Source organism: Balaenoptera physalus, assembly GCF_965194825.1.
Source record: "Balaenoptera physalus genome assembly, chromosome: X".
Lineage (NCBI taxonomy): Eukaryota > Metazoa > Chordata > Mammalia > Artiodactyla > Balaenopteridae > Balaenoptera > Balaenoptera physalus.
In genome coordinates this window covers 145,274,374-145,298,800 of record NC_138903.1, presented here as the reverse complement: position 1 = coordinate 145,298,800, position 24,427 = coordinate 145,274,374, and positions in this window count along the sequence as shown.

Below are 24,427 nucleotides of genomic sequence, written 5' to 3'. Positions count from 1 at the left end.
AGGACCTCCACTTCATTCCACCTTAAATATCCCAGGAAAGAGAAAAATGGATAAAGAAGTTGTGGTCCTTATGTACAATGGAATATCACTCAGCCATGAAATCAATGTCATAAGGCTAGTAGCAGCATGATGAGTGGATTTAGGTACAACGATTCTAAGTGAAATAAGTCACACAGAAAAGGACACTTCTCATAATATATCACTTATACAGGGAAAGTAAAAACCATTACACTTGAACTGAATTCCAAAACAGAACAGAGTCACACATGCAGAAAACACACTATGGCTGCTTAACAGGAAAGGTGAGGTGGGGTGATACATAAAACAAGGGTTTCAAATTAGCTGAGATACCGTTCCATAAACCCAACATGTAATAGACAAGACCTACTCCTTGCTCAGAGAACTGGACTTAACACCCCCTATTCACCACACAAGGATATATCTGACTAGTAATAATCTTAAAACCTATGTATTGAAATCTCTCTGTTAGTGTGTCAAGTGGGTGTAAAGCGGCATAAACACAGCAGTGAAAAGCAGCTAAACCCCATTATAAAAATAAATTACTTTTAAAAACCCATGTAACAAAGACAGAGAAAGAGAGAGAAATTCTTACACAATTCGTTCAGGGGCTGTGATGCAACCCGGATTGACCATATCTAGACCCACAGCTGGATGAGACATAAGGGTGGACACTCTTGGGGCTGAGAGGTTTGGTGAGGTTGGGTGAGCAAACGCAGACCCTTTAAAGTAATACTGTGTGGTACCCATCCCATGGGTCCCAAATCTCCAGGTTCAAGGGCATCTTCCTACATCGAAAACATGCATGAGAAACCCAGAAGATGGTACACCGTGTTATGGGGAAAGGTTCCTAAAACGCACCTCATTTCTCATCTCCTTGTGCTCGGGTTCGCCATTCCAGCCACTTTACTAGCAATCTCCCAACTTGGAGCATCAGAACCTTTAACCTCCTGTTCCGTACAGGTTGCAATTTGTCCTGAGGATGAATGGGAAGATGGGGAACCAATGAGAGACTAGCTCTAGGTGTTGGGACAGGCACAGGTCACTCTATTTTCCCATCAGGAAGAAGAATTAACCACAGGTTCAGCGGCCCCCCGGAACCAGAACAGGGCCTGAAGCCATCCTGCGCTTTTACGGCCAACTCCCAAAAGGCGAGTTGTAAAATGGAGCTTCAGGGAACTGCAATTCACAAACCTGCAGAGTTATAAATGATAACTCTCGTCCACAAATATATTGAGGGAAGGCAAAGAAGAGGATTTGAAATCAAGGCAGAATTTCAGGAAACAGATTTCAGGAGGTAGATTCGAATCGCCTTTAAAGCACATGAAAAGCAGCAAAACGTTGACAATGAGGCCCTTGGCCAAAAAGGGCGTATGCGTTTTTTCCTGAATATATTCAGGAAAAAACGCATACGCCCTTTTTGGCCAACCAAGCAACCTGGAAAGGCAAATCAGCGCTACAAAGAAGTCTCGCTTCCCATCGGTCAAAAGGGCTATGCTGAGAAAAGTGTCAAAACCAGAAATGCAGGACAGGCCATGGAGAAATGGGAGCCTTGCTACGCTGATGGGCGGGATGTAAATAGCCAACAGCCATGCTGGAGAAGGGTACGGTGTGTCCTCAAACATCTAAAAAACACAGCTTACAGCGCAAGGGGCACTTCCACGCATGGGGGTATAAATTGGGAAAATTAAAAATCAGCAAGACACAAGCACACCAAAGTTTAGGGCTGCTCTGTTGCAAAGGACCTCCACTTCATTCCACCTTTAATATCGCAGGAAAGAGAAAAATGGATAAAGAAGTTGTGGTCCTTAAGTACAATGGAATATCACTCAGCCATGAAATCAATGTCATAAGGCTAGTAGCAGCATGATGAGTGGATTTATGTACGACGATTCTAAGTGAAATAAGTCACACAGAAAAGGACACTTCTCATAAGATATCACTTATACAGGGAAAGTAAAAACCGTTACACTTCAACTGAATTATAAAACAGAACAGAGTCACACATGCAGAAAACACACTATGGCTGCTTAACAGGAAAGGTGAGGTGGGGTGATACATAAAACAAGGGTTTCAAATTAGCTGAGATACCGTTCCATAATCCCAATATGTAATAGACAAGACCAACTCCTTGCTCAGAGAACTGGACTCAACACCCCCTATTCACCACACAAGGATATATCTGACTAGTAATAATCTTAAAACCTATGTATTGAAATCTCTCTGTTAGTGTGTCAAGTGGGCGTAAAGCGGCAGAAACACAGCAGTGAAAAGCAGCTAAACCCCATTATAAAAATAAATTACTTTTAAAAACCCATGAAACAAAGACAGTGAAAGAGAGAGAAATTCTTACACAATTCGTTCAGGGGCTGTGATGGAACCTGGATTGACCATATCTAGACCCACAGCTGGATGAGACATAAGGGTGGACACTCTTGGGGCTGAGAGATTTGGTGAGGCTGGGTGAGCAAACGCAGACCCTTTAAAGTAATACTGCGTGGTACCCATCGCATGGGTCCCAAATCTCGAGGTTCAAGGGCATCTTCCTACATCGAAAACATGCATGAGAAACCCAGAAGATGGTACACCGTGTGATGGGGAAAGCTTTCTAAAACGCACCTCATTTGTCATCTCCTTGAGCTCGGGTTCGCAATTCCAGCCACTTTACTAGCAATCTCCCTACTTGGAGTATCAGCACCTTTAACCTCCTGTTCCGTACAGGTTGCAATTTGTCCTGAGGATGAACGGGAAGACGGGGAAGCAATGAGAGACTAGCTCTTGGTATTGGGACAGACACAGGTCACTCTATTTTCCCATCAGGAAGAAGAATTATCCACAGGCTCAGCCTGCCCCCCAGAACCAGAACAGGGCCTGAAGCCATCCTGCGCTTTTGCGGCCAGGTCCCAAAAAAGCAAGTTGTAAAATGGAGCTTCAGGGCACTGCAATTCACAAACCTGCAGAGTTATAAATGATAACTCTCGTCCACAAATATATTGAGGGAAGGCAAAGAAGAGGATTTGAAATCAAGGCAGAATTGCAGGAAACAGATTTCAGGAGGTAGATTCGAATCGCCTTTAAAGCACATGAAAAGCGGCAAAACGTTGACAATGATGCCCTTGGCCAAAAAGTGCGTATGCGTTTTTTCCTGAATATATTCAGGAAAAAACGCATACGCCCTTTTTGGCCAACCAAGCAACCTGGAAAGGCAAATCAGCGCTACATAGAAGTCTCGCTTCCCATCGGTCAAAAGGGCCATGCTGAGAAAAGTGTCAAAGCCAGAAATGCAGAACAGGCCATGGAGAAATGGGAGCCTTGCTACGCTGATGGGCGGAATGTAAATTGCCAACAGCCACGCTGGAGAAGGGTACGGTGTGTCCTGAAACATCTAAAAAACACAGCTTAGAGCGCATAGGGCACTTCCACGCATGGGGGTATAAATTGGGAAAATTAAAAATCAGCAAGACACAAGCACACCAAAGTTTAGGGCTGCTCTGTTGCCAAGGACCTCCACTTCATTCCACCTTAAATATCCCAGGAAAGAGAAAAATGGATAAAGAAGTTGTGGTCCTTATGTACAATGGAATATCACTCAGCCATGAAATCAATGTCATAAGGCTAGTAGCAGCATGATGAGTGGATTTAGGTACAACGATTCTAAGTGAAATAAGTCACACAGAAAAGGACACTTCTCATAAGATATCACTTATACAGGGAAAGTAAAAACCATTACACTTGAACTGAATTACAAAACAGAACAGAGTCACACATGCAGAAAACACACTATGGCTGCTTAACAGGAAAGGTGAGGTGGGGTGATACATAAAACAAGGGTTTCAAATTACCTGAGATACAGTTCCATAAACCCAACATGTAATAGACAAGACCTACTCCTTGCTCAGAGAACTGGACTCAACACCCCCTATTCACCACACAAGGATATATCTGACTAGTAATAATCTTAAAACCTATGTATTGAAATCTCTCTGTTAGTGTGTCAAGTGGGTGTAAAGCGGCATAAACACAGCAGTGAAAAGCAGCTAAACCCCATTATAAAAATAAATTACTTTTAAAAACCCATGAAACAAAGACAGAGAAAGAGAGAGAAATTCTTACACAATTCGTTCAGGGGCTGTGATGCAACCCGGATTGACCATATCTAGACCCACAGCTGGATGAGACATAAGGGTGGACACTCTTGGGGCTGAGAGGTTTGGTGAGGTTGGGTGAGCAAACGCAGAGCCTTTAAAGTAATACTGTGTGGTACCCATCCCTTGGGTCCCAAATCTACAGGTTCAAGGGCATCTTCCTACATCGAAAACATGCATGAGAAACCCAGAAGATGGTACACCGTGTGATGGGGAAAGCTTTCTAAAACGCACCTCATTTGTCATCTCCTTAAGCTCGGGTTCGCAATTCCAGCCACTTTACTAGCAATCTCCCTACTTGGAGTATCAGCACCTTTAACCTCCTGTTCCGTACAGGTTGCAATTTGTCCTGAGGATGAACGGGAAGACGGGGAAGCAATGAGAGACTAGCTCTAGGTGTTGGGACAGGCACAGGTCACTCTATTTTCCCATCAGGAAGAAGAATTAACCACAGGTTCAGCTGCCCCCCGGAACCAGAACAGGGCCTGAAGCCATCCTGCGCTTTTACGGCCAACTCCCAAAAAGCGAGTTGTAAAATGGAGCTTCAGGGAACTGCAATTCACAAACCTGCAGAGTTATAAATGATAACTCTCGTCCACAAATATATTGAGGGAAGGCAAAGAAGAGGATTTGAAATCAAGGCAGAATTTCAGGAAACAGATTTCAGGAGGTAGATTCGAATCGCCTTTAAAGCACTAGAAAAGCAGCAAAACGTTGACAATGAGGCCCTTGGCCAAAAAGGGCGTATGCGTTTTTTCCTGAATATATTCAGGAAAAAACGCATACGCCCTTTTTGGCCAACCAAGCAACCTGGAAAGGCAAATCATCGCTACAAAGAAGTCTCGCTTCCCATCGGTCAAAAGGGCTATGCTGAGAAAAGTGTCAAAACCAGAAATGCAGGACAGGCCATGGAGAAATGGGAGCCTTGCTACGGTGATGGGCGGGATGTAAATTGCCAACAGCCATGCTGGAGAAGGGTACGGTGTGTCCTCAAACATCTAAAAAACACAGCTTACAGCGCAAGGGGCACTTCCACGCATGGGGGTATAAATTGGGAAAATTAAAAATCAGCAAGACACAAGCACACCAAAGTTTAGGGCTGCTCTGTTGCAAAGGACCTCTACTTCATTCCACCTTTAATATCGCAGGAAAGAGAAAAATGGATAAAGAAGTTGTGGTCCTTAAGTACAATGGAATATCACTCAGCCATGAAATCAATGTCATAAGGCTAGTAGCAGCATGATGAGTGGATTTAGGTACGACGATTCTAAGTGAAATAAGTCACACAGAAAAGGACACTTCTCATAAGATATCACTTATACAGGGAAAGTAAAAACCGTTACACTTGAACTGAATTATAAAACAGAACAGAGTCACACATGCATTAAACACACTATGGCTGCTTAACAGGAAAGGTGAGGTGGGGTGATACATAAAACAAGGGTTTCAAATTAGCTGAGATACCGTTCCATAAACCCAACATGTAATAGACAAGACCTACTCCTTGCTCAGAGAACTGGACTTAACACCCCCTATTCACCACACAAGGATATATCTGACTAGTAATAATCTTAAAACCTATGTATTGAAATCTCTCTGTTAGTGTGTCAAGTGGGTGTAAAGCGGCATAAACACAGCAGTGAAAAGCAGCTAAACCCCATTATAAAAATAAATTACTTTTAAAAACCCATGAAACAAAGACAGAGAAAGAGAGAGAAATTCTTACACAATTCGTTCAGGGGCTGTGATGCAACCCGGATTGACCATATCTAGACCCACAGCTGGATGAGACATAAGGGTGGACACTCTTGGGGCTGAGAGGTTTGGTGAGGTTGGGTGAGCAAACGCAGACCCTTTAAAGTAATACTGTGTGGTGCCCATCCCATGGGTCCCAAATCTCCAGGTTCAAGGGCATCTTCCTACATCGAAAACATGCATGAGAAACCCAGAATATGGTACACCGTGTGATGGGGAAAGCTTTCTAAAACGCACCTCATTTGTCATCTCCTTGAGCTCGGGTTCGCAATTCCAGCCACTTTACTAGCAATCTCCCTACTTGGAGTATCAGCACCTTTAACCTCCTGTTCCGTACAGGTTGCAATTTGTCCTGAGGATGAACGGGAAGACGGGGAAGCAATGAGAGACTAGCTCTTGGTATTGGGACAGACACAGGTCACTCTATTTTCCCATCAGGAAGAAGAATTATCCACAGGCTCAGCCTGCCCCCCAGAACCAGAACAGGGCCTGAAGCCATCCTGCGCTTTTGCGGCCAGCTCCCAAAAAAGCAAGTTGTAAAATGGAGCTTCAGGGCACTGCAATTCACAAAACTGCAGTGTTATAAATGATAACTCTCGTCCACAAATATATTGAGGGAAGGAAAAGAAGAGGATTTGAAATCAAGGCAGAATTGCAGGAAACAGATTTCAGGAGGTAGATTCGAATCGCCTTTAAAGCACATGAAAAGCGGCAAAACGTTGACAATGATGCCCTTGGCCAAAAAGGGCGTATGCGTTTTTTCCTGAATATATTCAGGAAAAAACGCATACGCCCTTTTTGGCCAACCAAGCAACCTGGAAAGGCAAATCATCGCTACAAAGAAGTCTCGCTTCCCATCGGTCAAAAGGGCTATGCTGAGAAAAGTGTCAAAACCAGAAATGCAGGACAGGCCATGGAGAAATGGGAGCCTTGCTACGGTGATGGGCGGGATGTAAATTGCCAACAGCCATGCTGGAGAAGGGTACGGTGTGTCCTCAAACATCTAAAAAACACAGCTTACAGCGCAAGGGGCACTTCCACGCATGGGGGTATAAATTGGGAAAATTAAAAATCAGCAAGACACAAGCACACCAAAGTTTAGGGCTGCTCTGTTGCAAAGGACCTCCACTTCATTCCACCTTTAATGTCGCAGGAAAGAGAAAAATGGATAAAGAAGTTGTGGTCCTTAAGTACAATGGAATGTCACTCAGCCATGAAATCAATGTCATAAGGCTAGTAGCAGCATGATGAGTGGATTTAGGTACGACGATTCTAAGTGAAATAAGTCACACAGAAAAGGACACTTCTCATAAGATATCACTTATACAGGGAAAGTAAAAACCGTTACACTTGAACTGAATTATAAAACAGAACAGAGTCACACATGCAGAAAACACACTATGGCTGCTTAACAGGAAAGGTGAGGTGGGGTGATACATAAAACAAGGGTTTCAAATTACCTGAGATACAGTTCCATAAACCCAACATGTAATAGACAAGACCTACTCCTTGCTCAGAGAACTGGACTCAACACCCCCTATTCACCACACAAGGATATATCTGACTAGAAATAATCTTAAAACCTATGTATTGAAATCTCTCTGTTAGTGTGTCAAGTGGGTGTAAAGCGGCATAAACACAGCAGTGAAAAGCAGCTAAACCCCATTATAAAAATAAATTACTTTTAAAAACCCATGAAACAAAGACAGTGAAAGAGAGAGAAATTCTTACACAATTCGTTCAGGGGCTGTGATGGAACCTGGATTGACCATATCTAGACCCACAGCTGGATGAGACATAAGGGTGGACACTCTTGGGGCTGAGAGGTTTGGTGAGGTTGGGTGAGCAAACGCAGACCCTTTAAAGTAATACTGCGTGTTACCCATTGCAGGGGTCCCAAATCTCGAGGTTCAAGGGCATCTTCCTACATCGAAAACATGCATGAGAAACCAAGAAGTTGGTACACGGTGTGATGGGGAAAGGTTCCTAAAACGCACCTCATTTCTCATCTCCTTGTGCTCGGGTTCGCCATTCCAGCCACTTTACTAGCAATCTCCCAACTTGGAGCATCAGCACCTTTAACCTCCTGTTCCGTACAGGTTGCAATTTGTCCTGAGGATGAATGGGAAGATGGGGAACCAATGAGAGACTAGCTCTAGGTGTTGGGACAGGCACAGGTCACTCTATTTTCCCATCAGGAAGAAGAATTAACCACAGGTTCAGCTGCACCCCGGAACCAGAACAGGGCCTGAAGCCATCCTGTGCTTTTACGGCCAACTCCCAAAAAGCGAGTTGTAAAATGGAGCTTCAGGGAACTGCAATTCACAAACCTGCACAGTTATAAATGATAACTCTCGTCCACAAATATATTGAGGGAAGGCAAAGAAGAGGATTTTAAATCAAGGCAGAATTGCAGGAAACAGATTTCGGGAGGTAGATTCGAATCGCCTTTAAAGCACATGAAAAGCAGCAAAACGGTGACAATGAGGACCTTGGCCAAAAAGGGCGTATGCGTTTTTTCCTGAATATATTCAGGAAAAAACGCATACGCCCTTTTTGGCCAACCAAGCAACCTGGAAAGGCAAATCAGCGCTACAAAGAAGTCTCGCTTCCCATCGGTCAAAAGGGCTATGCTGAGAAAAGTGTCAAAACCAGAAATGCAGGACAGGCCATGGAGAAATGGGAGCCTTGCTACGCTGATGGGCGGGATGTAAATTGCCAACAGCCATGCTGGAGAAGGGTACGGTGTGTCCTCAAACATCTAAAAAACACAGCTTAGAGCGCAAGGGGCACTTCCACGCATGGGGGTATAAATTGGGAAAATTAAAAATCAGCAAGACACAAGCACACCAAAGTTTAGGGCTGCTCTGTTGCAAAGGACCTCCACTTCATTCCACCTTTAATATCGCAGGAAAGAGAAAAATGGATAAAGAAGTTGTGGTCCTTAAGTACAATGGAATATCACTCAGCCATGAAATCAATGTCATAAGGCTAGTAGCAGCATGATGAGTGGATTTAGGTACGACGATTCTAAGTGAAATAAGTCACACAGAAAAGGACACTTCTCATAAGATATCACTTATACAGGGAAAGTAAAAACCGTTACACTTGAACTGAATTATAAAACAGAACAGAGTCACACATGCAGAAAACACACTATGGCTGCTTAACAGGAAAGGTGAGGTGGGGTGATACATAAAACAAGGGTTTCAAATTAGCTGAGATACCGTTCCATAATCCCAATATGTAATAGACAAGACCAACTCCTTGCTCAGAGAACTGGACTCAACACCCCCTATTCACCACACAAGGATATATCTGACTAGTAATAATCTTAAAACCTATGTATTGAAATCTCTCTGTTAGTGTGTCAAGTGGGCGTAAAGCGGCAGAAACACAGCAGTGAAAAGCAGCTAAACCCCATTATAAAAATAAATTACTTTTAAAAACCCATGAAACAAAGACAGTGAAAGAGAGAGAAATTCTTACACAATTCGTTCAGGGGCTGTGATGGAACCTGGATTGACCATATCTAGACCCACAGCTGGATGAGACATAAGGGTGGACACTCTTGGGGCTGAGAGATTTGGTGAGGCTGGGTGAGCAAACGCAGACCCTTTAAAGTAATACTGCGTGGTACCCATCGCATGGGTCCCAAATCTCCAGGTTCAAGGGCATCTTCCTACATCGAAAACATGCATGAGAAACCCAGAAGATGGTACACCGTGTGATGGGGAAAGGTTCCTAAAACGCACCTCATTTCTCATCTCCTTGTGCTCGGGTTCGCCATTCCAGCCACTTTACTAGCAATCTCCCTACTTGGAGCATCAGCACCTTTAACCTCCTGTTCCGTACAGGTTGCAATTTGTCCTGAGGATGAATGAGAAGATGGGGAACCAATGAGAGGCTAGCTCTAGGTGTTGGGACAGGCACAGGTCACTCTATTTTCCCATCAGGAAGAAGAATTAACCAAAGGCTCAGCTGCACCCCGGAACCAGCACAGGTCCTGAAACCATCCTGCGCTTTTACGGCCAGCTCCCAAAAAGCGAGTTGTAAAATGGAGCTTCAGGGCACTGCAATTCACAAACCTGCAGAGTTATAAATGATAACTCTCGTCCACAAATATATTGAGGGAAGGCAAAGAAGAGGATTTGAAATCAAGGCAGAATTGCAGGAAACAGATTTCAGGAGGTAGATTCGAATCGCCTTTAAAGCACATGAAAAGCAGCAAAACGTTGACAATGAGGCCCTTGGCCAAAAAGGGCGTATGCGTTTTTTCCTGAATATATTCAGGAAAAAACGCATACGCCCTTTTTGGCCAACCAAGCAACCTGGAAAGGCAAATCAGCGCTACAAAGAAGTCTCGCTTCCCATCGGTCAAAAGGGCCATGCTGAGAAAAGTGTCAAAACCAGAAATGCAGGACAGGCCATGGAGAAATGGGAGCCTTGCTACGCTGATGGGCGGGATGTAAATTGCCAACAGCCACGCTGGAGAAGGGTACGGTGTGTCCTCAAACATCTAAAAAACACAGCTTAGAGCGCATAGGGCACTTCCACGCATGGGGGTATAAATTGGGAAAATTAAAAATCAGCAAGACACAAGCACACCAAAGTTTAGGGCTGCTCTGTTGCCAAGGACCTCCACTTCATTCCACCTTAAATATCCCAGGAAAGAGAAAAATGGATAAAGAAGTTGTGGTCCTTATGTACAATGGAATATCACTCAGCCATGAAATCAATGTCATAAGGCTAGTAGCAGCATGATGAGTGGATTTAGGTACGTCGATTCTAAGTGAAATAAGTCACACAGAAAAGGACACTTCTCATAAGATATCACTTATACAGGGAAAGTAAAAACCATTACACTTGAACTGAATTCCAAAACAGAACAGAGTCACACATGCAGAAAACACACTATGGCTGCTTAACAGGAAAGGTGAGGTGGGGTGATACATAAAACAAGGGTTTCAAATTAGCTGAGATACCGTTCCATAAACCCAACATGTAATAGACAAGACCTACTCCTTGCTCAGAGAACTGGACTTAACACCCCCTATTCACCACACAAGGATATATCTGACTAGTAATAATCTTAAAACCTATGTATTGAAATCTCTCTGTTAGTGTGTCAAGTGGGCGTAAAGCGGCATAAACACAGCAGTGAAAAGCAGCTAAACCCCATTATAAAAATAAATTACTTTTAAAAACCCATGAAACAAAGACAGAGAAAGAGAGAGAAATTCTTACACAATTCGTTCAGGGGCTGTGATGCAACCCGGATTGACCATATCTAGACCCACAGCTGGATGAGACATAAGGGTGGACACTCTTGGGGCTGAGAGGTTTGGTGAGGTTGGGTGAGCAAACGCAGACCCTTTAAAGTAATACTGTGTGGTACCCTTCCCATGGGTCCCAAATCTCCAGGTTCAAGGGCATCTTCCTACATCGAAAACATGCATGAGAAACCCAGAAGATGGTACACCGTGTGATGGGGAAAGCTTTCTAAAACGCACCTCATTTGTCATCTCCTTGAGCTCGGGTTCGCAATTCCAGCCACTTTACTAGCAATCTCCCTACTTGGAGTATCAGCACCTTTAACCTCCTGTTCCGTACAGGTTGCAATTTGTCCTGAGGATGAACGGGAAGACGGGGAAGCAATGAGAGACTAGCTCTTGGTATTGGGACAGACACAGGTCACTCTATTTTCCCATCAGGAAGAAGAATTATCCACAGGCTCAGCCTGCCCCCCAGAACCAGAACAGGGCCTGAAGCCATCCTGCGCTTTTGCGGCCAGCTCCCAAAAAAGCAAGTTGTAAAATGGAGCTTCAGGGCACTGCAATTCACAAACCTGCAGTGTTATAAATGATAACTCTCGTCCACAAATATATTGAGGGAAGGCAAAGAAGAGGATTTGAAATCAAGGCAGAATTGCAGGAAACAGATTTCAGGAGGTAGATTCGAATCGCCTTTAAAGCACATGAAAAGCGGCAAAACGTTGACAATGATGCCCTTGGCCAAAAAGGGCGTATGCGTTTTTTCCTGAATATATTCAGGAAAAAACGCATACGCCCTTTTTGGCCAACCAAGCAACCTGGAAAGGCAAATCAGCGCTACAAAGAAGTCTCGCTTCCCATCGGTCAAAAGGGCTATGCTGAGAAAAGTGTCAAAACCAGAAATGCAGGACAGGCCATGGAGAAATGGGAGCCTTGCTACGCTGATGGGCGGGATTTAAATTGCCAACAGCCATGCTGGAGAAGGGTACGGTGTGTCCTCAAACATCTAAAAAACACAGCTTACAGCGCAAGGGGCACTTCCACGCATGGGGGTATAAATTGGGAAAATTAAAAATCAGCAAGACACAAGCACACCAAAGTTTAGGGCTGCTCTGTTGCCAAGGACCTCCACTTCATTCCACCTTTAATATCGCAGGAAAGAGAAAAATGGATAAAGAAGTTGTGGTCCTTAAGTACAATGGAATATCACTCAGCCATGAAATCAATGTCATAAGGCTAGTAGCAGCATGATGAGTGGATTTAGGTACGACGATTCTAAGTGAAATAAGTCACACAGAAACGGACATTTCTCATAAGATATCACTTATACAGGGAAAGTAAAAACCGTTACACTTGAACTGAATTATAAAACAGAACAGAGTCACACATGCAGAAAACACACTATGGCTGCTTAACAGGAAAGGTGAGGTGGGGTGATACATAAAACAAGGGTTTCAAATTAGCTGAGATACCGTTCCATAATCCCAATATGTAATAGACAAGACCAACTCCTTGCTCAGAGAACTGGACTCAACACCCCCTATTCACCACACAAGGATATATCTGACTAGTAATAATCTTAAAACCTATGTATTGAAATCTCTCTGTTAGTGTGTCAAGTGGGCGTAAAGCGGCAGAAACACAGCAGTGAAAAGCAGCTAAACCCCATTATAAAAATAAATTACTTTTAAAAACCCATGAAACAAAGACAGTGAAAGAGAGAGAAATTCTTACACAATTCGTTCAGGGGCTGTGATGGAACCTGGATTGACCATATCTAGACCCACAGCTGGATGAGACATAAGGGTGGACACTCTTGGGGCTGAGAGATTTGGTGAGGCTGGGTGAGCAAACGCAGACCCTTTAAAGTAATACTGCGTGGTACCCATCGCATGGGTCCCAAATCTCGAGGTTCAAGGGCATCTTCCTACATCGAAAACATGCATGAGAAACCCAGAAGATGGTACACCGTGTGATGGGGAAAGGTTCTTAAAACGCACCTCATTTCTCATCTCCCTGTGCTCGGGTTCGCCATTCCAGCCACTTTACTAGCAATCTCCCTACTTGGAGCATCAGCACCTTTAACCTCCTGTTCCGTACAGGTTGCAATTTGTCCTGAGGATGAACGGGAAGACGGGGAAGCAATGAGAGACTAGCTCTTGGTATTGGGACAGACACAGGTCACTCTATTTTCCCATCAGGAAGAAGAATTATCCACAGGCTCAGCCTGCCCCCCAGAACCAGAACAGGGCCTGAAGCCATCCTGCGCTTTTGCGGCCAGCTCCCAAAAAAGCAAGTTGTAAAATGGAGCTTCAGGGCACTGCAATTCACAAACCTGCAGTGTTATAAATGATAACTCTCGTCCACAAATATATTGAGGGAAGGCAAAAAAGAGGATTTGAAATCAAGGCAGAATTGCAGGAAACAGATTTCAGGAAGTAGATTCGAATTGCCTTTAAAGCACATGAAAAGCGGCAAAACGTTGACAATGATGCCCTTGGCCAAAAAGTGCGTATGCGTTTTTTCCTGAATATATTCAGGAAAAAACGCATACGCCCTTTTTGGCCAACCAAGCAACCTGGAAAGGCAAATCAGCGCTACAAAGAAGTCTCGCTTCCCATCGGTCAAAAGGGCCATGCTGAGAAAAGTGTCAAAACCAGAAATGCAGAACAGGCCATGGAGAAATGGGAGCCTTGCTACGCTGATGGGCGGAATGTAAATTGCCAACAGCCACGCTGGAGAAGGGTACGGTGTGTCCTGAAACATCTAAAAAACACAGCTTAGAGCGCATAGGGCACTTCCACGCATGGGGGTATAAATTGGGAAAATTAAAAATCAGCAAGACACAAGCACACCAAAGTTTAGGGCTGCTCTGTTGCCAAGGACCTCCACTTCATTCCACCTTAAATATCCCAGGAAAGAGAAAAATGGATAAAGAAGTTGTGGTCCTTATGTACAATGGAATATCACTCAGCCATGAAATCAATGTCATAAGGCTAGTAGCAGCATGATGAGTGGATTTAGGTACAACGATTCTAAGTGAAATAAGTCACACAGAAAAGGACACTTCTCATAATATATCACTTATACAGGGAAAGTAAAAACCATTACACTTGAACTGAATTCCAAAACAGAACAGAGTCACACATGCAGAAAACACACTATGGCTGCTTAACAGGAAAGGTGAGGTGGGGTGATACATAAAACAAGGGTTTCAAATTAGCTGAGATACCGTTCCATAAACCCAACATGTAATAGACAAGACCTACTCCTTGCTCAGAGAACTGGATTTAACACCCCCTATTCACCACACAAGGATATATCTGACTAGTAATAATCTTAAAACCTATGTATTGAAATCTCTCTGTTAGTGTGTCAAGTGGGTGTAAAGCGGCATAAACACAGCAGTGAAAAGCAGCTAAACCCCATTATAAAAATAAATTACTTTTAAAAACCCATGTAACAAAGACAGAGAAAGAGAGAGAAATTCTTACACAATTCGTTCAGGGGCTGTGATGCAACCCGGATTGACCATATCTAGACCCACAGCTGGATGAGACATAAGGGTGGACACTCTTGGGGCTGAGAGGTTTGGTGAGGTTGGGTGAGCAAACGCAGACCCTTTAAAGTAATACTGTGTGGTACCCATCCCATGGGTCCCAAATCTCCAGGTTCAAGGGCATCTTCCTACATCGAAAACATGCATGAGAAACCCAGAAGATGGTACACCGTGTGATGGGGAAAGGTTCCTAAAACGCATCTCATTTCTCATCTCCTTGTGCTCGGGTTCGCCATTCCAGCCACTTTACTAGCAATCTCCCAACTTGGAGCATCAGCACCTTTAACCTCCTGTTCCGTACAGGTTGCAATTTGTCCTGAGGATGAATGGGAAGATGGGGAACTAATGAGAGGCTAGCTCTAGGTGTTGGGACAGGCACAGGTCACTCTATTTTCCCATCAGGAAGAAGAATTAACCACAGGCTCAGCTGCACCCCGGAACCAGCACAGGGCCTGAAACCATCCTTCGCTTTTACGGCCAGCTCCCAAAAAGCGAGTTGTAAAATGGAGCTTCAGGGCACTGCAATTCACAAACCTGCAGATTTATAAATGATAACTCTCGTCCACAAATATATTGAGGGAAGGCAAAGAAGAGGATTTGAAATCAAGGCAGAATTGCAGGAAACAGATTTCAGGAGGTAGATTCGAATCGCCTTTAAAGCACATGAAAAGCAGCAAAACGTTGACAATGAGGCCCTTGGCCAAAAAGGGCGTATGCGTTTTTTCCTGAATATATTCAGGAAAAAACGCATACGCCCTTTTTGGCCAACCAAGCAACCTGGAAAGGCAAATCAGCGCTACAAAGAAGTCTCGCTTCCCATCGGTCAAAAGGGCTATGCTGAGAAAAGTGTCAAAACCAGAAATGCAGGACAGGCCATGGAGAAATGGGAGCCTTGCTACGGTGATGGGCGGGATGTAAATTGCCAACAGCCATGCTGGAGAAGGGTACGGTGTGTCCTCAAACATCTAAAAAACACAGCTTACAGCGCAAGGGGCACTTCCACGCATGGGGGTATAAATTGGGAAAATTAAAAATCAGCAAGACACAAGCACACCAAAGTTTAGGGCTGCTCTGTTGCAAAGGACCTCTACTTCATTCCACCTTTAATATCGCAGGAAAGAGAAAAATGGATAAAGAAGTTGTGGTCCTTAAGTACAATGGAATATCACTCAGCCATGAAATCAATGTCATAAGGCTAGTAGCAGCATGATGAGTGGATTTAGGTACGACGATTCTAAGTGAAATAAGTCACACAGAAAAGGACACTTCTCATAAGATATCACTTATACAGGGAAAGTAAAAACCGTTACACTTGAACTGAATTATAAAACAGAACAGAGTCACACATGCATTAAACACACTATGGCTGCTTAACAGGAAAGGTGAGGTGGGGTGATACATAAAACAAGGGTTTCAAATTAGCTGAGATACCGTTCCATAAACCCAACATGTAATAGACAAGACCTACTCCTTGCTCAGAGAACTGGACTTAACACCCCCTATTCACCACACAAGGATATATCTGACTAGTAATAATCTTAAAACCTATGTATTGAAATCTCTCTGTTAGTGTGTCAAGTGGGTGTAAAGCGGCATAAACACAGCAGTGAAAAGCAGCTAAACCCCATTATAAAAATAAATTACTTTTAAAAACCCATGAAACAAAGACAGAGAAAGAGAGAGAAATTCTTACACAATTCGTTCAGGGGCTGTGATGCAACCCGGATTGACCATATCTAGACCCACAGCTGGATGAGACATAAGGGTGGACACTCTTGGGGCTGAGAGGTTTGGTGAGGTTGGGTGAGCAAACGCAGACCCTTTAAAGTAATACTGTGTGGTGCCCATCCCATGGGTCCCAAATCTCCAGGTTCAAGGGCATCTTCCTACATCGAAAACATGCATGAGAAACCCAGAATATGGTACACCGTGTGATGGGGAAAGCTTTCTAAAACGCACCTCATTTGTCATCTCCTTGAGCTCGGGTTCGCAATTCCAGCCACTTTACTAGCAATCTCCCTACTTGGAGTATCAGCACCTTTAACCTCCTGTTCCGTACAGGTTGCAATTTGTCCTGAGGATGAACGGGAAGACGGGGAAGCAATGAGAGACTAGCTCTTGGTATTGGGACAGACACAGGTCACTCTATTTTCCCATCAGGAAGAAGAATTATCCACAGGCTCAGCCTGCCCCCCAGAACCAGAACAGGGCCTGAAGCCATCCTGCGCTTTTGCGGCCAGCTCCCAAAAAAGCAAGTTGTAAAATGGAGCTTCAGGGCACTGCAATTCACAAAACTGCAGTGTTATAAATGATAACTCTCGTCCACAAATATATTGAGGGAAGGAAAAGAAGAGGATTTGAAATCAAGGCAGAATTGCAGGAAACAGATTTCAGGAGGTAGATTCGAATCGCCTTTAAAGCACATGAAAAGCGGCAAAACGTTGACAATGATGCCCTTGGCCAAAAAGGGCGTATGCGTTTTTTCCTGAATATATTCAGGAAAAAACGCATACGCCCTTTTTGGCCAACCAAGCAACCTGGAAAGGCAAATCATCGCTACAAAGAAGTCTCGCTTCCCATCGGTCAAAAGGGCTATGCTGAGAAAAGTGTCAAAACCAGAAATGCAGGACAGGCCATGGAGAAATGGGAGCCTTGCTACGGTGATGGGCGGGATGTAAATTGCCAACAGCCATGCTGGAGAAGGGTACGGTGTGTCCTCAAACATCTAAAAAACACAGCTTACAGCGCAAGGGGCACTTCCACGCATGGGGGTATAAATTGGGAAAATTAAAAATCAGCAAGACACAAGCACACCAAAGTTTAGGGCTGCTCTGTTGCAAAGGACCTCCACTTCATTCCACCTTTAATGTCGCAGGAAAGAGAAAAATGGATAAAGAAGTTGTGGTCCTTAAGTACAATGGAATGTCACTCAGCCATGAAATCAATGTCATAAGGCTAGTAGCAGCATGATGAGTGGATTTAGGTACGACGATTCTAAGTGAAATAAGTCACACAGAAAAGGACACTTCTCATAAGATATCACTTATACAGGGAAAGTAAAAACCGTTACACTTGAACTGAATTATAAAACAGAACAGAGTCACACATGCAGAAAACACACTATGGCTGCTTAACAGGAAAGGTGAGGTGGGGTGATACATAAAACAAGGGTTTCAAATTACCTGAGATACAGTTCCATAAACCCAACATGTAATAGACAAGACCTACTCCTTGCTCAGAGAACTGGACTCAACACCCCCTATTCACCACACAAGGATATATCTGACTAGAAATAATCTTAAAACCTATGTATTGAAATCTCTCTGTTAGTGTGTCAAGTGGGTGTAAAGCGGCATAAACACAGCAGTGAAAAGCAGCTAAACCCCATTATAAAAATAAATTACTTTTAAAAACCCATGAAACAAAGACAGTGAAAGAGAGAGAAATTCTTACACAATTCGTTCAGGGGCTGTGATGGAACCTGGATTGACCATATCTAGACCCACAGCTGGATGAGACATAAGGGTGGACACTCTTGGGGCTGAGAGGTTTGGTGAGGTTGGGTGAGCAAACGCAGACCCTTTAAAGTAATACTGCGTGTTACCCATTGCAGGGGTCCCAAATCTCGAGGTTCAAGGGCATCTTCCTACATCGAAAACATGCATGAGAAACCAAGAAGTTGGTACACGGTGTGATGGGGAAAGGTTCCTAAAACGCACCTCATTTCTCATCTCCTTGTGCTCGGGTTCGCCATTCCAGCCACTTTACTAGCAATCTCCCAACTTGGAGCATCAGCACCTTTAACCTCCTGTTCCGTACAGGTTGCAATTTGTCCTGAGGATGAATGGGAAGATGGGGAACCAATGAGAGACTAGCTCTAGGTGTTGGGACAGGCACAGGTCACTCTATTTTCCCATCAGGAAGAAGAATTAACCACAGGTTCAGCTGCACCCCGGAACCAGAACAGGGCCTGAAGCCATCCTGTGCTTTTACGGCCAACTCCCAAAAAGCGAGTTGTAAAATGGAGCTTCAGGGAACTGCAATTCACAAACCTGCACAGTTATAAATGATAACTCTCGTCCACAAATATATTGAGGGAAGGCAAAGAAGAGGATTTTAAATCAAGGCAGAATTGCAGGAAACAGATTTCGGGAGGTAGATTCGAATCGCCTTTAAAGCACATGAAAAGCAGCAAAACGGTGACAATGAGGACCTTGGCCAAAAAGGGCGTATGCGTTTTTTCCTGAATATATTCAGGAAAAAACGCATACGCCCTTTTTGGCCAACCAAGCAACCTGGAAAGGCAAATCAGCGCTACAAAGAAGTCTCGCTTCCCATCGGTCAAAAGGGCTATGCTGAGAAAAGTGTCAAAACCAGAAATGCAGGACAGGCCATGGAGAAATGGGAGCCTTGCTACGCTGATGGGCGGGATGTAAATTGCCAACAGCCATGCTGGAGAAGGGTACGGTGTGTCCTCAAACATCTAAAAAACACAGCTTAGAGCGCAAGGGGCACTTCCACGCATGGGGGTATAAATTGGGAAAATTAAAAATCAGCAAGACACAAGCACACCAAAGTTTAGGGCTGCTCTGTTGCAAAGGACCTCCACTTCATTCCACCTTTAATATCGCAGGAAAGAGAAAAATGGATAAAGAAGTTGTGGTCCTTAAGTACAATGGAATATCACTCAGCCATGAAATCAATGTCATAAGGCTAGTAGCAGCATGATGAGTGGATTTAGGTACGACGATTCTAAGTGAAATAAGTCACACAGAAAAGGACACTTCTCATAAGATATCACTTATACAGGGAAAGTAAAAACCGTTACACTTGAACTGAATTATAAAACAGAACAGAGTCACACATGCAGAAAACACACTATGGCTGCTTAACAGGAAAGGTGAGGTGGGGTGATACATAAAACAAGGGTTTCAAATTAGCTGAGATACCGTTCCATAATCCCAATATGTAATAGACAAGACCAACTCCTTGCTCAGAGAACTGGACTCAACACCCCCTATTCACCACACAAGGATATATCTGACTAGTAATAATCTTAAAACCTATGTATTGAAATCTCTCTGTTAGTGTGTCAAGTGGGCGTAAAGCGGCAGAAACACAGCAGTGAAAAGCAGCTAAACCCCATTATAAAAATAAATTACTTTTAAAAACCCATGAAACAAAGACAGTGAAAGAGAGAGAAATTCTTACACAATTCGTTCAGGGGCTGTGATGGAACCTGGATTGACCATATCTAGACCCACAGCTGGATGAGACATAAGGGTGGACACTCTTGGGGCTGAGAGATTTGGTGAGGCTGGGTGAGCAAACGCAGACCCTTTAAAGTAATACTGCGTGGTACCCATCGCATGGGTCCCAAATCTCCAGGTTCAAGGGCATCTTCCTACATCGAAAACATGCATGAGAAACCCAGAAGATGGTACACCGTGTGATGGGGAAAGGTTCCTAAAACGCACCTCATTTCTCATCTCCTTGTGCTCGGGTTCGCCATTCCAGCCACTTTACTAGCAATCTCCCTACTTGGAGCATCAGCACCTTTAACCTCCTGTTCCGTACAGGTTGCAATTTGTCCTGAGGATGAATGAGAAGATGGGGAACCAATGAGAGGCTAGCTCTAGGTGTTGGGACAGGCACAGGTCACTCTATTTTCCCATCAGGAAGAAGAATTAACCAAAGGCTCAGCTGCACCCCGGAACCAGCACAGGTCCTGAAACCATCCTGCGCTTTTACGGCCAGCTCCCAAAAAGCGAGTTGTAAAATGGAGCTTCAGGGCACTGCAATTCACAAACCTGCAGAGTTATAAATGATAACTCTCGTCCACAAATATATTGAGGGAAGGCAAAGAAGAGGATTTGAAATCAAGGCAGAATTGCAGGAAACAGATTTCAGGAGGTAGATTCGAATCGCCTTTAAAGCACATGAAAAGCAGCAAAACGTTGACAATGAGGCCCTTGGCCAAAAAGGGCGTATGCGTTTTTTCCTGAATATATTCAGGAAAAAACGCATACGCCCTTTTTGGCCAACCAAGCAACCTGGAAAGGCAAATCAGCGCTACAAAGAAGTCTCGCTTCCCATCGGTCAAAAGGGCCATGCTGAGAAAAGTGTCAAAACCAGAAATGCAGGACAGGCCATGGAGAAATGGGAGCCTTGCTACGCTGATGGGCGGGATGTAAATTGCCAACAGCCACGCTGGAGAAGGGTACGGTGTGTCCTCAAACATCTAAAAAACACAGCTTAGAGCGCATAGGGCACTTCCACGCATGGGGGTATAAATTGGGAAAATTAAAAATCAGCAAGACACAAGCACACCAAAGTTTAGGGCTGCTCTGTTGCCAAGGACCTCCACTTCATTCCACCTTAAATATCCCAGGAAAGAGAAAAATGGATAAAGAAGTTGTGGTCCTTATGTACAATGGAATATCACTCAGCCATGAAATCAATGTCATAAGGCTAGTAGCAGCATGATGAGTGGATTTAGGTACGACGATTCTAAGTGAAATAAGTCACACAGAAAAGGAGACTTCTCATAAGATATCACTTATACAGGGAAAGTAAAAACCATTACATTTGAACTGAATTCCAAAACAGAACAGAGTCACACATGCAGAAAACACACTATGGCTGCTTAACAGGAAAGGTGAGGTGGGGTGATACATAAAACAAGGGTTTCAAATTAGCTGAGATACCGTTCCATAAACCCAACATGTAATAGACAAGACCTACTCCTTGCTCAGAGAACTGGACTTAACACCCCCTATTCACCACACAAGGATATATCTGACTAGTAATAATCTTAAAACCTATGTATTGAAATCTCTCTGTTAGTGTGTCAAGTGGGCGTAAAGCGGCATAAACACAGCAGTGAAAAGCAGCTAAACCCCATTATAAAAATAAATTACTTTTAAAAACCCATGAAACAAAGACAGAGAAAGAGAGAGAAATTCTTACACAATTCGTTCAGGGGCTGTGATGCAACCCGGATTGACCATATCTAGACCCACAGCTGGATGAGACATAAGGGTGGACACTCTTGGGGCTGAGAGGTTTGGTGAGGTTGGGTGAGCAAACGCAGACCCTTTAAAGTAATACTGTGTGGTACCCTTCCCATGGGTCCCAAATCTCCAGGTTCAAGGGCATCTTCCTACATCGAAAACATGCATGAGAAACCCAGAAGATGGTACACCGTGTGATGGGGAAAGCTTTCTAAAACGCACCTCATTTGTCATCTCCTTGAGCTCGGGTTCGCAATTCCAGCCACTTTACTAGCAATCTCCCTACTTGGAGTATCAGCACCTTTAACCTCCTGTTCCGTACAGGTTGCAATTTGTCCTGAGGATGAACGGGAAGACGGGGAAGCAATGAGAGACTAGCTCTTGGTATTGGGACAGACACAGGTCACTCTATTTTCCCATCAGGAAGAAGAATTATCCACAGGCTCAGCCTGCCCCCCAGAACCAGAACAGGGCCTGAAGCCATCCTGCGCTTTTGCGGCCAGCTCCCAAAAAAGCAAGTTGTAAAATGGAGCTTCAGGGCACTGCAATTCACAAACCTGCAGTGTTATAAATGATAACTCTCGTCCACAAATATATTGAGGGAAGGCAAAGAAGAGGATTTGAAATCAAGGCAGAATTGCAGGAAACAGATTTCAGGAGGTAGATTCGAATCGCCTTTAAAGCACATGAAAAGCGGCAAAACGTTGACAATGATGCCCTTGGCCAAAAAGGGCGTATGCGTTTTTTCCTGAATATATTCAGGAAAAAACGCATACGCCCTTTTTGGCCAACCAAGCAACCTGGAAAGGCAAATCAGCGCTACAAAGAAGTCTCGCTTCCCATCGGTCAAAAGGGCTATGCTGAGAAAAGTGTCAAAACCAGAAATGCAGGACAGGCCATGGAGAAATGGGAGCCTTGCTACGCTGATGGGCGGGATTTAAATTGCCAACAGCCATGCTGGAGAAGGGTACGGTGTGTCCTCAAACATCTAAAAAACACAGCTTACAGCGCAAGGGGCACTTCCACGCATGGGGGTATAAATTGGGAAAATTAAAAATCAGCAAGACACAAGCACACCAAAGTTTAGGGCTGCTCTGTTGCCAAGGACCTCCACTTCATTCCACCTTTAATATCGCAGGAAAGAGAAAAATGGATAAAGAAGTTGTGGTCCTTAAGTACAATGGAATATCACTCAGCCATGAAATCAATGTCATAAGGCTAGTAGCAGCATGATGAGTGGATTTAGGTACGACGATTCTAAGTGAAATAAGTCACACAGAAACGGACATTTCTCATAAGATATCACTTATACAGGGAAAGTAAAAACCGTTACACTTGAACTGAATTATAAAACAGAACAGAGTCACACATGCAGAAAACACACTATGGCTGCTTAACAGGAAAGGTGAGGTGGGGTGATACATAAAACAAGGGTTTCAAATTAGCTGAGATACCGTTCCATAATCCCAATATGTAATAGACAAGACCAACTCCTTGCTCAGAGAACTGGACTCAACACCCCCTATTCACCACACAAGGATATATCTGACTAGTAATAATCTTAAAACCTATGTATTGAAATCTCTCTGTTAGTGTGTCAAGTGGGCGTAAAGCGGCATAAACACAGCAGTGAAAAGCAGCTAAACCCCATTATAAAAATAAATTACTTTTAAAAACCCATGAAACAAAGACAGTGAAAGAGAGAGAAATTCTTACACAATTCGTTCAGGGGCTGTGATGAAACCCGGATTGACCATATCTAGACCCACAGCTGGATGAGACATAAGGGTGGACACTCTTGGGGCTGAGAGGTTTGGTGAGGTTGGGTGAGCAAACGCAGACCCTTTAAAGTAATACTGTGTGGTACCCATCCCATGGGTCCCAAATCTCCAGGTTCAAGGGCATCTTCCTACATCGAAAACATGCATGAGAAACCCAGAAGATGGTACACCGTGTGATGGGGAAAGCTTTCTAAAACGCACCTCATTTGTCATCTCCTTGAGCTCGGGTTCGCCTTTCCAGCCACTTTACTAGCAATCTCCCTACTTGGAGCATCAGCACCTTTAACCTCCTGTTCCGTACAGGTTGCAATTTGTCCTGAGGATGAATGGGAAGATGGGGAACCAATGAGAGGCTGGCTCTAGGTGTTGAGACAGGCAGAGGTCACTCTATTTTCCCATCAGGAAGAAGAATTAACCACAGGCTCAGCTGCCCCCCGGAACCAGCACAGGGCCTGAAACCATCCTGCGCTTTTACGGCCAGCTCCCAAAAAGCGAGTTGTAAAATGGAGCTTCAGGGCACTGCAATTCACAAACTTGCAGAGTTATAAATGATAACTCTCGTCCACAAATGTATTGAGGGAAGGCAAAGAAGAGGATTTGAAATCAAGGCAGAATTGCAGGAAACAGATTTCAGGAGGTAGATTTGAATCGCCTTTAAAGCACATGAAAAGCGGCAAAACGTTGACAATGAGGCCCTTGGCCAAAAAGGGCGTATGCGTTTTTTCCTGAATATATTCAGGAAAAAACGCATACGCCCTTTTTGGCCAACCAAGCAATCTGGAAAGGCAAATCAGCGCTACAAAGAAGTCTCGCTTCCCATCGGTCAAAAGGGCCATGCTGAGAAAAGTGTCAAAACCAGAAATGCAGGACAGGCCATGGAGAA